Genomic DNA, 10,965 nt, shown 5'->3' on the forward strand with positions numbered 1-10,965 from the left:
CATTAAAAGAGATCTCACAATGAAGGATCAACACTCAATCAGAGACGAGCCTTTATTCTGGTGATGCTGTTTGGAGGAAAACATTAGTTTCAAGCTCGCTGTAAAATAAAGAGCATTAATGTGATTATACTATATTAAAGCCCTCAGCAAATAAGCAGTAATCTGCATTTTACATTTTCCCGGATGTACAGCAATGGTGCTGTCACAATATGTCATGTTCTCATAATTTAGAGTAATTATTATGATTGGTCATTAATTATTTATTGATTAAAGGAATAAAATATCGTTAGAATGGAAAAGTATGACATAAATATGACAAAAAGTGGAATTCAGAAGCATGAAAATGAACAAAATGGTTAATTATAAATAAATAAATAAAATCTAACGGAATACAGAAAAAGACAAACAGATAGGGGTCTGTAGGACATCTTGTTTTATGCTCTTTCCTTTTTAATGTGATAATTTAATCTACACTATTACAATCCAGGTGTGCGTTACCCAAACAACGACTTAATTCACGGCTGAACTATGATAGTACGATGCATCGTTTGGGAAAAAAACGATGTAGTGACGAGTGTTTCCTAAAACGCAGTTTCTCTGTGGCAGATCCATCGCTTGAACCATGTTAGTTATACCGTAAAACGCCCATAATGATGCTCTAAGCAGGGTGGAGTAACTCAGAATTGCGACTTTATAACTCAGAATTGCGACTTAAATTTTTTTTTTTTTTTTTTTTTTTTAGTTTTTTTTTTTCCTCCCAATTAAATTTTTTTAATAAGAATAAAAAAAAATTAGTTGAAACCAAAAAAAAAAAAAAAAAAACTTAAAAAAAAAAACTTAAGTCAGAATTATAAAGTCGCAATTCTGACTTCATAACTCAGAATTGCGACTTTATAACTCAGAATTGCGACTTCATAACTCAGAATTGCGACTTTATAACTCAGAATTGCGACTTTATAACTCAGAATTGCGACTTCATAACTCAGAATTGCGACTTTATAACTCAGAATTGCGACTTCATAACTCAGAATTGCGACTTTATAACTCAGAATTGCGACTTTATAACTCAGAATTGCGACTTTATAACTCAGAATTGCGACTTCATAACTCAGAATTGCGACTTTATAACTCAGAATTGCGACTTCATAACTCAGAATTGCGACTTTATAACTCAGAATTGCGACTTTATAACTCAGAATTCTGACGGGAACGGGCTTCCATACTGTACAGCATGAACACGAGACGAACACTTCCGTTCAACAAGCACGTAAACAACATGACGTCATCACTACAGTACCGTAATATACTGAAACACAATGAACCCTTCAGTGATTATATTAATACAATGAGCAAGAGTGCCAGTACTTTAACACCCCCACTCGCTCGTAGCTTGTATTACTCAAAATAGATAACAAATCAAATAAGGCTTTTCCCTTTTTACATCAATAATGTAAACAAAAATTCTCAAGTACCAAAAATATACCTATAAAACCTCTTCAGTTTCTGCTTAGTGGCTGGCTTTGTCATGATGTCAGCAATCATTTCCTCAGTGGGACAATATTCCAAGATTACACCATCATTTACGGGTTCCCTTATGAAATGATACTTGATGTCAATGTGTTCGCACCTTTGTCTACAGACTGGGTTTCTTGCAAGTGCTATGGTACCTTGATTGTCCTCATACACTTTGGTTGATGCATATTGATACCGGTCCATATTTCTGAGTAACTGTTTCAGGTAGATACATTCCTGCATAGCTGATGCTAAAGACATGTATTCTGCTTCACAAGTCGACAATGCAACTGTTGTTTTCTTGTTTTCCAGGAAATTAAAGAACTCCCCTCACTAAGACTGACACAATATCCTGATGTACTACGTCTGTCTTTCGTGTCTGATCAGCATCACTGTATACTTTCAGACCTAGTTTCTCTGTGTCATTTTTCCTGAAGGATAGCTCGTGTTTTGTTGTATCTTTTAGGTATCTGAACACATGTTTTACTGTGTTCCAGTGTTGTTCTGTTGGTTCAGCAAAATTCTGAGAAAGTTTACTCACAACAAAACTCAAATCAGGTCGTGTACATGTGCATAAGTAAATTAAACTTCCCACTGCCTCTCTAAATTTTCGTGTCTTTTCAGCATCTTCTGAAAAATCAAGTTTTAGTTTGCATGGGGTTTCTCTAAATTTGCAGTTTTGCATATCAAAACCTTCTAGAATTTTGTTCACATTTTTCTCCTGTGACATTTTGACTAGACCTTCAGTTTGCTCAAAATCTATACCCAGGAAATGTTTCAATCTTCCCATGTCTTTCATTTTGAACCTTTCAGTGAGCATCTCTTTTACACTCTCTAGAATGCTTTCACTGCTTGCTGCTATTATTAGGTCATTCAACCATACAATTAAGATTACTTTCTCACTGGGTTTTTCTCTTGTATATACAGTTATCAGCTGGATTTTGCATAAACCCATTCTCAGTCAAACATTCGTGTAATACAGCATTCCAGTTTCTACCAGATTGCTTCAGACCATAGAGAGATCTCTCTAGCTTACATACAATCTTTTCACCTGTTTCAGATTCTTGCTCATAGCCTTCTGGCTGCTCTACATAAACTTCATGGTCAATTAGTGCATGCAAATAAGCAGTCTCAACGTCCATCTGGTGCAAGATCAGATTTTCTTGCACTGATTTTTGCATAACCACTCGCACACTTGTCATATCGGCTGTAGTAGAGAATGTCTCATCATAATCAGTGCCTTGTTTCTGGTTGTATTCTTTTACAATGAATCTTGCTTTGTACTTTTCTGATCCATCAGTGTCTCTTTTTACTGTGTAAACCCATTTGCATCCAACTGGTTGTTTTCCTTGTGGCAACTGAGTGAGTGTAAAAGTCTTGTTCTCTTCAAGAGATTTCATCTCTTTGTCCATTGCGTTTCTCCAATGCATTGAGTTTGTGGATGTTATAGCCTCCTGATAGGCTTGTGGTATGTCACATATTACTCTATAACAGGAGTCAATGCATGTTTGCAGTTTGTCCTCTTGATTGTAAGTCTCAAAGTCCTGTAAATGAGCTGGCTTCCCCCGTGCTCATGTAGGATTCTTTTTCATTGCAGTTTCAGTAGCTTTATCTGGTTGCGTATGTTCAGTCTTTTCAGATAAAGTCTCTGAAGTGTCACTCTGAACATCCTGAGCTGGTTCATCCTTAAGATCTGCATCTCTACCTTCATTGCTGATCTTAGGACTCATAATCTGAAATTCTGTACATGTCTCAGATGTTTGAGTTTCTTTTTCTCTCGTTGTTTTAGTTTTGAATGTCACTAACCTTTGTTTTTGGATCTTCCCTGTGTTGGGGTAGTACACTAGATACGCTGGACTGTTTTTGTCGTATCCAATGAAAACTCCCTCTTCACATCTCGAGTCAAGTTTGCCTTTTTTTGTTTGTAAGCAAAGCATGTAGATCCAGACTTCTGCATTTTGGAAACATCTGGCTTTCTGCCTGTGAATAACTCATATGCAGTCTTCTTTGTACGGCTACAGTAGCACCTGTTCCTCACGTAAGCTGATGTTTGCATTGCGTAGTTCCATAGCTCTTCTGGCAACTTGCTTTCAATTAATAAACATCTGGTCATGTCAGAGAGTGTTCTCCATCCTCTCTCTGCTGTACCGTTCTAGTGAGGTGAATACGGTGCAGATGTTTCATGTCTGATCTTATTCTTCATCAGAAGTGTCTGAAAATCACGACTCGTAAATTCAGTGCCATTATCAGAACGAATGCACTTGACTTCTCCATAAGGTGCGATGTCTGACAAAAACTTTTCTGTGGCTTGTACCGTCTGCTTTAGATTTCAGAAAGTACACTAACATAGTTCCAGAGTAGTCGTCTGTGAAAGATTGGGCATATTTGTGTCCTTCTCTGCTCTGTGTTGGCATAGGACCAGCCAAATCTGTGTGAATTAGTTTTTCTTAGCTGTATCTCCTTTTATATTCATGCCTCTAACTACATCTTGTAATTTCCGAACATTCTCGTAGTTGCAATGACCCAAAATTTCATGCCAAGTTTGTAGATCGTGGCACACTTTGCACTGATCAGCATTTTCTTCTACAGTGGGCAAATAATACAAATTTCCAGTCTCATGAATATTAAATTTGTTGCCATCTTTGGTGATCATGCGACAGTTTCCTCTTTTAAAGATGACTGTTGCTCCGCCATTAGTTGCTCTTGCTACAGAGAAAATATCATGCGGATAGGAAGGCATATATAGTGCATCCCTTAGTTGTGCTCTGTGCTGGTGTCCGCTGTCATCTAGAAAGTGAATTACAGCCGTTCCCCTCTGTTGTGCTATTCCAGCCTGATCTCATGAGAAAACGTAAGTATTTTACGTTTTGACAGTTTAGTGGCTAATTCGTACGAATTTGCACGAGTTCAGTCGTACGAAATTGTACAGTTTTAAAAAGGAGGCGTGGCACCTAACCCCACCGTCATTGGAGGATGACCAAATCGTACTATATTGTACGAATTAGATCATACGAATTCGTAGGAATTAGCCACTAAATCAAAAAGTTACGAATTGCCGTGAGATTGTGTTGGCTATTCCGTTGCACCTTGTCCCGTCAGCTAGCTCTACTGAGTGAGTCTGTGGTTGGAAAGAGCTGTCAAAATCCTTAAACTTTCTTATGTCATTCACAATGCGTGATGTCGCTCCAGCATCTACCATAATGCCCTTCTCATTTATGTTGTGTGACATATTCTCATATTCTGAGTGTTTAGCTTTAAATAGATGATCCTGGTCACTGTCACATTCATCCTTAAATTTTCTGACACCATCTCGGTCACTCTTTTTCTTGCACAGGAATTCAGCATGTGTATTACTTTTACAGTGATCACACCACACTCTTTTGTAGCATTTCCGGGCCCTGTGCCCTTTTATTTCACATCTGCAGCATATTATATTTACATCTTCATCTTTTCCATCTTTTGTGTGTGGTTTGTAAGAGCCTTGCCCTTGTCTCGTGTAGGTCTTCATCACATTATCTGTAGTAGCAACTTTTATTTTCTCTGTCTCCTCATGAACTCTGAGTCTTCTTTTAAAATCTGTAAACGTGACATCGTCTTCATTTTGGGTTATATGGATGGCTAGTGGCTTGTCCGGTTGTCCTCGGAGAACCATCGCTAAGGTAAGTCCATCACTTATTAATTCTCCAGCATCCCTTAAAGCTGTAATGTTGTTTTCTGCTTGTATCAAATAGTCTGTAAGGCTCTCATTGTCACTCATGCGAAGCTGAGTCAATGCTGTGTACATGTTTATAATGTGTGTAAGTGCTGTTATCAAGCATTTTGCATAATTGCACATTTATTTACATATTTGTTTCATATTTCATTCTTTAGTGATTTAAGGTTATAATATTTTGTATTAATTTGGCTGAAGTGTATTTATAAATGTAAATGTGTTGGAAGGTTTAAATGTATTATTTCATTTGTTGTATTTTAAGACATGTAATATAGAAACGTGTCACTTTAAGGAAATGACGTGTAATGTGAGTGACTTGTTTATGAATCGCCGGATAAACGGACGATGAACAGACACATGTCAATGCTGTGTAAAGTTACATGTTTAGGGAGCTTAAAGTTGTTGCTGTCATAAGTCAAAAAGGACAGTGAAGAAGACTTTATTAAACCAAGGACCCTCTTTTCATGACAAGCGACCAACGAGTTCTCACGGCGTCATGGCGTCAGGCGCAAAGCACATTATGGACGACCTTAAATAAACGCCCGTTCTGGAGAAACAACCTGTGTCTGTGTTGTTGTGAAGAGAGTTACAATGCGTGGCTTACTTTTGCCCGAGTAATGCTCTTTCAGTATTTTTAGGGCTTTTCTCCCGTCATCGGCAGCATCAAGTCTTACCCGTGATAGGCTTTTATCATCGACCAGTCTGATCAGTTCAGTATAACAATCAGCGTTCTTCCGTCTGTCTTCGGCTAGTTGCTCCGCTTCAGCATCAGCAGGCTGATGTAATAGTTTCTTTTACCTTCAGAGTGTGTAGATGTCCTAAGAATCTTGTCTCCCATAGATCAAACGTTTCTTCTGATCCATCGAACAGAAACTGTGGCGCTAGATATCCTCCCGCTCTGCTTACCATCTTTGCTAACTTAGCACGCGTAATACGTCGCGTTAACTTCGCTTTATCAAAAAACGATCGCTTGTCTCGCTGCCTGGGCCCATAACCTGTTGATCTTTTAGTGCGTAGCTTAAGCACTAGACAGAACGAATCGTTTTATCAGCGTCTTTTTATTCCTCACTTTCACATGCTCTCTCTGTACAGCATGAACACGAGACGAACACTTCCGTTCAACAACAGTATAACGTGGAGACGTAAAGCACGTAAACAACATGACGTCATCACTACAGTACCGTAATACACTGAAACATAATTATGAACCCTTCAGTGATTATATTAATACAATGAGCAAGAGTGCCAGTACTTTACCATTGAGAACTAATATGACATATCCTATTCTAAAACATGAAATCACTTCCAAAATCTAACAGGTATTCTAATATCATATAAATTTTATAAATAATGAGGCGATTTACCAATAAATGAAATTAATAATTATATATTAGAAATAAAAAAAATCATGCTTTAATAATATTATTAATAATTATGATGATGATGATAATGATGATGATGATGATGATTATTATTATTCTTATTATTAAAGTAGGATATTGTTTATTTGTTTTTTTAAAGTTACTTTTACTATTTGACACTTGTAAACCACAGCAGAAAGTTCTAACCAGCTGGCCCATGTCATATACAGTACAGATACTTAATAAATAGGCCTAACCCACTATAAATTAAAAGAAATTTGTTTTTTACAAGCTTTGGAGACGTAACATAAATTCAGATTTTAAATGATTGGTCACCTATAGCTTCCGCCATGAGGCTGTGTTCAAAATGACATCAATGTTTTCAAAGGGCACTGCGAAGGGAGCACAACTGTAAACATGAAACTGAACTGTAAAAATAGTTAGAAAGCAAATGACACCTAAGAGAGATGACCTTAATGCTTATTTACTTAGAATGTTCTAAACGAATAGGGCAAAAGGGGGAATAAGTGGGAATAGAACACAGCCAGGAACTGTGTTTCAAAGACAGAGCTGTAGTTGCGAGCGCTCAAGTTTGCGACGCAGTTTGCGAATGTTCGTTGGAGCGACGGATTTGGGAAACGGCAAATCAACAAACTATGTTTGTAACGACGGAACTTGCGACCTTATAAGTATATAGTTGGCTAACGATGGTTTTGGGAAACATACCCCGGGTCAGGGTTATTACCCAGCAAACATTGGTCGGACGACGACGTGCTTTCCCCGGCCAAAAGATGTCGCTCCGCGACGGCATCAATTGTGTACTGATGGTCTGAAAGCGACGTGCTTTCCACAGCCAAAATTCGTCGCGACCGCACGGCACCAATCCACAACATGTTCTAAAATGCATTAATATATGCTTGTATACATTTAAACATGTCTATTTATATTGGGGTTGCGTGTATTTACGATTTTATGGACATGTAGTTTAATATATACCATGTCCTGATTAAGTCCACAAATGACGTCCTTTACACGTACATTTATAGTCCATCATATACCCTTGCTGAAATTATGAAATATTAAAAAGTATTGCACTTACATCTGGGTATACACTTAATATATGTGTGTCCCAAGTGGGTACGTGGACAGATTTCAGGCATCTAAACTCATTAAAAACAGATTTATCTTTATGAAATACAGAAATCACTTTTATTTACATCTTGTCAACTGACCAATTACATTCATAAAGTGTCCTGTGCGGTGAAAGGATAGTAAAGTCACTGTTTCTAAAACCATAATGCAATTTTATTTATTTTTTTGCACCTAACGCTAACAAATCTCGCGATATGACTAACATAATCCCGCGGGATTCTAGGGCGCTGTTTTCAAATTTCATTTTCTTCCGGTTTTGTCCAGCACGACGAGAACATGAAGACGCGGCGAAAAGTTGGACAATGATCACAAGACTCCTACCGTGTAAGTACAGTTTGTATTCGTTTAATAACATTGAGTTTTACACGAAGGAACTGAAATAAATGATGCACATTGCCAGTAGCGATGTGGAGTTGCTTTGATTAGGCTAAAATTAGCCGTTATGCTAAAAGTAAGTCGCGTTTAAGCAATATGTCATGTTATTACAGGAATCTGGCGCAGTTTATCAGGGGTTCCCTACACTGGTCCTCGAAGACAGCTGGTCAACATGTTTTCCAGCATCTCTGCCCATCATCCACCTGCTGTGTGTTCAGTCAGAGCTGAAAATGACCATTTCAGGTGAGTTTGGAGTGGAATGGTGTATAAATAAAACAATTTAATAATGATAATAATGCACGAATTTGTTAGAAAAGCTAACAAAAAGCTACATAGTATCATTCTATTGTAGATTTGTCTCCATCATTTATTACTATACCAGTATTAATGATTTAGTTTAGCCTACATTAAAAGGCTGTCGTTAACAAAAAGAGCAAAACTTATGAGCATGTATATAAAAAAGTTATTTACTTAATATTTTACACTAACATAAAATGGTAAATGTATGCATGTAGGTGTTATTAGCTCATGTGGAGTTTTAACAGGTAAAGTCTAACCACTTTTCTTTTAACTGCTCCTGTAAAATAGTTTTTGTACTGTAATTTATTAAACTGCATTAAGGTTCAAATTTGTCTTGCAGGGTGAATAACAGTCAGTCATCTGTCAGACAGAATTCAATACTCTTTCTCCAGGCCAACTGTAAGAATCATATAAGGCTTTGCATTTATTTATTTGCTGTTCATTAAATAATTTCATTATTACCTTTCTCACTGTTGTTTTGTTTGTCTGTAGAATTGTCTCCAGTGCAAATGATCCTTTGTCATCCCACTCCCTGAGGACACTCCAGAGTAGGTGAGAAACTTGTTGAATGCTTAAAAGTGTATTTAGGTGTATAATGTGTATGAGTTCACATTTGCAAACCTAGAGCTAGTTTTTATACCTGTGGTGAGTATTGTGATCTTATTACTGCGTATCCTGATAAACGCTTTAGTAAATAATTGCAACTAGAAACGTTAACGTCATCATAAGCCTGATATTAGCTATTGCTCTGTTACAGTAATTGTCATTGTGGACTCCAGCAGGTCTACATGTTCTGTTAAGAGACTGGATTCTGAGAGCGAGATCCTGTGAAGTGTTCATCAAAGCTGAAGAGAAGAACCGCATCTGTGTAAGTTTGAAATGTGAAAGAATGTGTGTCTCTGTCTGTCTGGATCGCTCTGACTGGGATTTTGGTGTCACAATTAGGTTCAGCAACTGTCCGGAGTTGGTGGATGTTCTGTCCGAGCCTGATTAAAAGATTGATAAACAGGTACATATTTATCTTGCATTGTTTGTGTTTATTTCTGCACAATATTTCAGGAAAATATGTTTTACTACCCCAACAATTAACCCCATATGTTATATTATTTAAACTATAGATTTTATCTGTTATTCATCATTGTACGTCTCCTTATAGACATGCCTAATGTTCAGATGTTTTAAAATGTTTGTACAGACTCAGGCTGTCAAGCAGACTAAAAATATTAAATTATAATTTTAGTGTAAGCCATGAATGACAGTCTTTGCTTGTCACAAAACTGGATATGGGCAGTTGTAAAATGATGAGTAGTAGGGAATGTGTATGTATTGACATTAGATACTGCTCTGCGTGTTGCTGTTCATTCACAAAACATGACAGTAATTCTTGATATATTGTACGTTTTTAGTTGTAGGATAATACAATATCATATTCTCCTCCCTCAGATGCTGTGAAGTGAGTCCAGATGCTACAGACACAGAAAAAGATGCTGCAATGGAGGAACACAGCAAGCACCTTCCAGGAAGAGCTGAAGAATATTAGAAATAAAAACATTTCACTTGTGTTGTCCATATTTCTGTGTTGTTGCTTTGTTTATTTTTATTAGATGTGTCTGTTTAACAGTGATGTATATCTGTTACTGTGTTAGTATATGCACAATAAATAATTTGCTTTAATCGTAACACCATTGCATCCTTACATAATGTATTAATCATGATTTACACGTGATTACAATGCTATAAAGACGTTCAGGTATAACTGGTCTGAAATTGGACCTGATTGCATTTCACAGCTTTAAATAATAAGTTAGATTGTTTTATATGTATAATTAGGCTATTAAAACACTTATTATAAAGAAATAACACGTTTTAAAAACAACCAGAAAACGTCCAGAACATGACATATTTCGACGTGCAGGGACCGTGTAGAAATGACGTGCGATTCACGGCCAGAAGACGTAAAAGACGTCGGTTGGATTTTCATTTTGGCACTACTTTTCAACCAGGACGCAACGTGGCGGAGCGACGTCTTTTCAACGGTAATCGGACGTCCAAATGTTTGCTGGGTATTGTTAAATAAGGTCAACAATAAAGAGTCGAACACAAGTTTCAACTTGAGTATGTGTGGCTGGAACAAGAGAGTGATTACACAGAAATGCACTACACGTGTGGCTCAGTGATTTGCTATTTCCCGAATCCCTTGTTTCAATGAACACTCGCAAACTGCGTGGCAAACGCGTGCAGTTGAGCTACCCCTCTGGAGCTGTAGTGCTCCTGGCTGTGTGCTATTCACAGTTATCCCCCCTATGCCCTATTCCTATTAAAACTTATTATTAATTATTATTAATAAATTTATTAATAAAACAAAACCTAAAGACATCTCTCACGTGTAATTTGCTTTTAAAGTTATTTTTTACAGTTCAGTTTTTAGCGAACTTCAGATTGGCAATTGCTCTTCCTTTGTAGTGGACGCTGAAATCATTCATGCCATGAACGCAGCCGGGGATCATACTAAAAGCTATGATGCTAATTCCAAAAACGGAGCCTTGTGCAATA

The 10,965-nt window shown here is 37.2% G+C and overlaps 1 long non-coding RNA gene across 3 annotated transcripts; it reads left to right on the plus strand.

Annotated features, from left to right (window-relative positions):
* The first annotated feature begins 7,976 nt into the window (after positions 1 to 7,976).
* Positions 7,977 to 9,956, plus strand: LOC130220828 (uncharacterized). Of its 3 annotated transcripts, none has more exons than XR_008836235.1 (7): positions 7,977 to 8,061; positions 8,226 to 8,355; positions 8,753 to 8,811; positions 8,905 to 8,964; positions 9,170 to 9,280; positions 9,358 to 9,421; positions 9,856 to 9,956. It is a non-coding gene; the product is annotated as an uncharacterized LOC130220828 (long non-coding RNA). The 3 variants fall into 3 exon arrangements; XR_008836236.1 differs by having other exon boundaries at positions 9,195 to 9,280; XR_008836234.1 differs by having other exon boundaries at positions 7,978 to 8,061; positions 9,192 to 9,280.
* Positions 9,957 to 10,965: the final 1,009 nt, after the last annotated feature.

This window comes from Danio aesculapii, chromosome 3 (genome assembly GCF_903798145.1).
Source record: "Danio aesculapii chromosome 3, fDanAes4.1, whole genome shotgun sequence".
Lineage (NCBI taxonomy): Eukaryota > Metazoa > Chordata > Actinopteri > Cypriniformes > Danionidae > Danio > Danio aesculapii.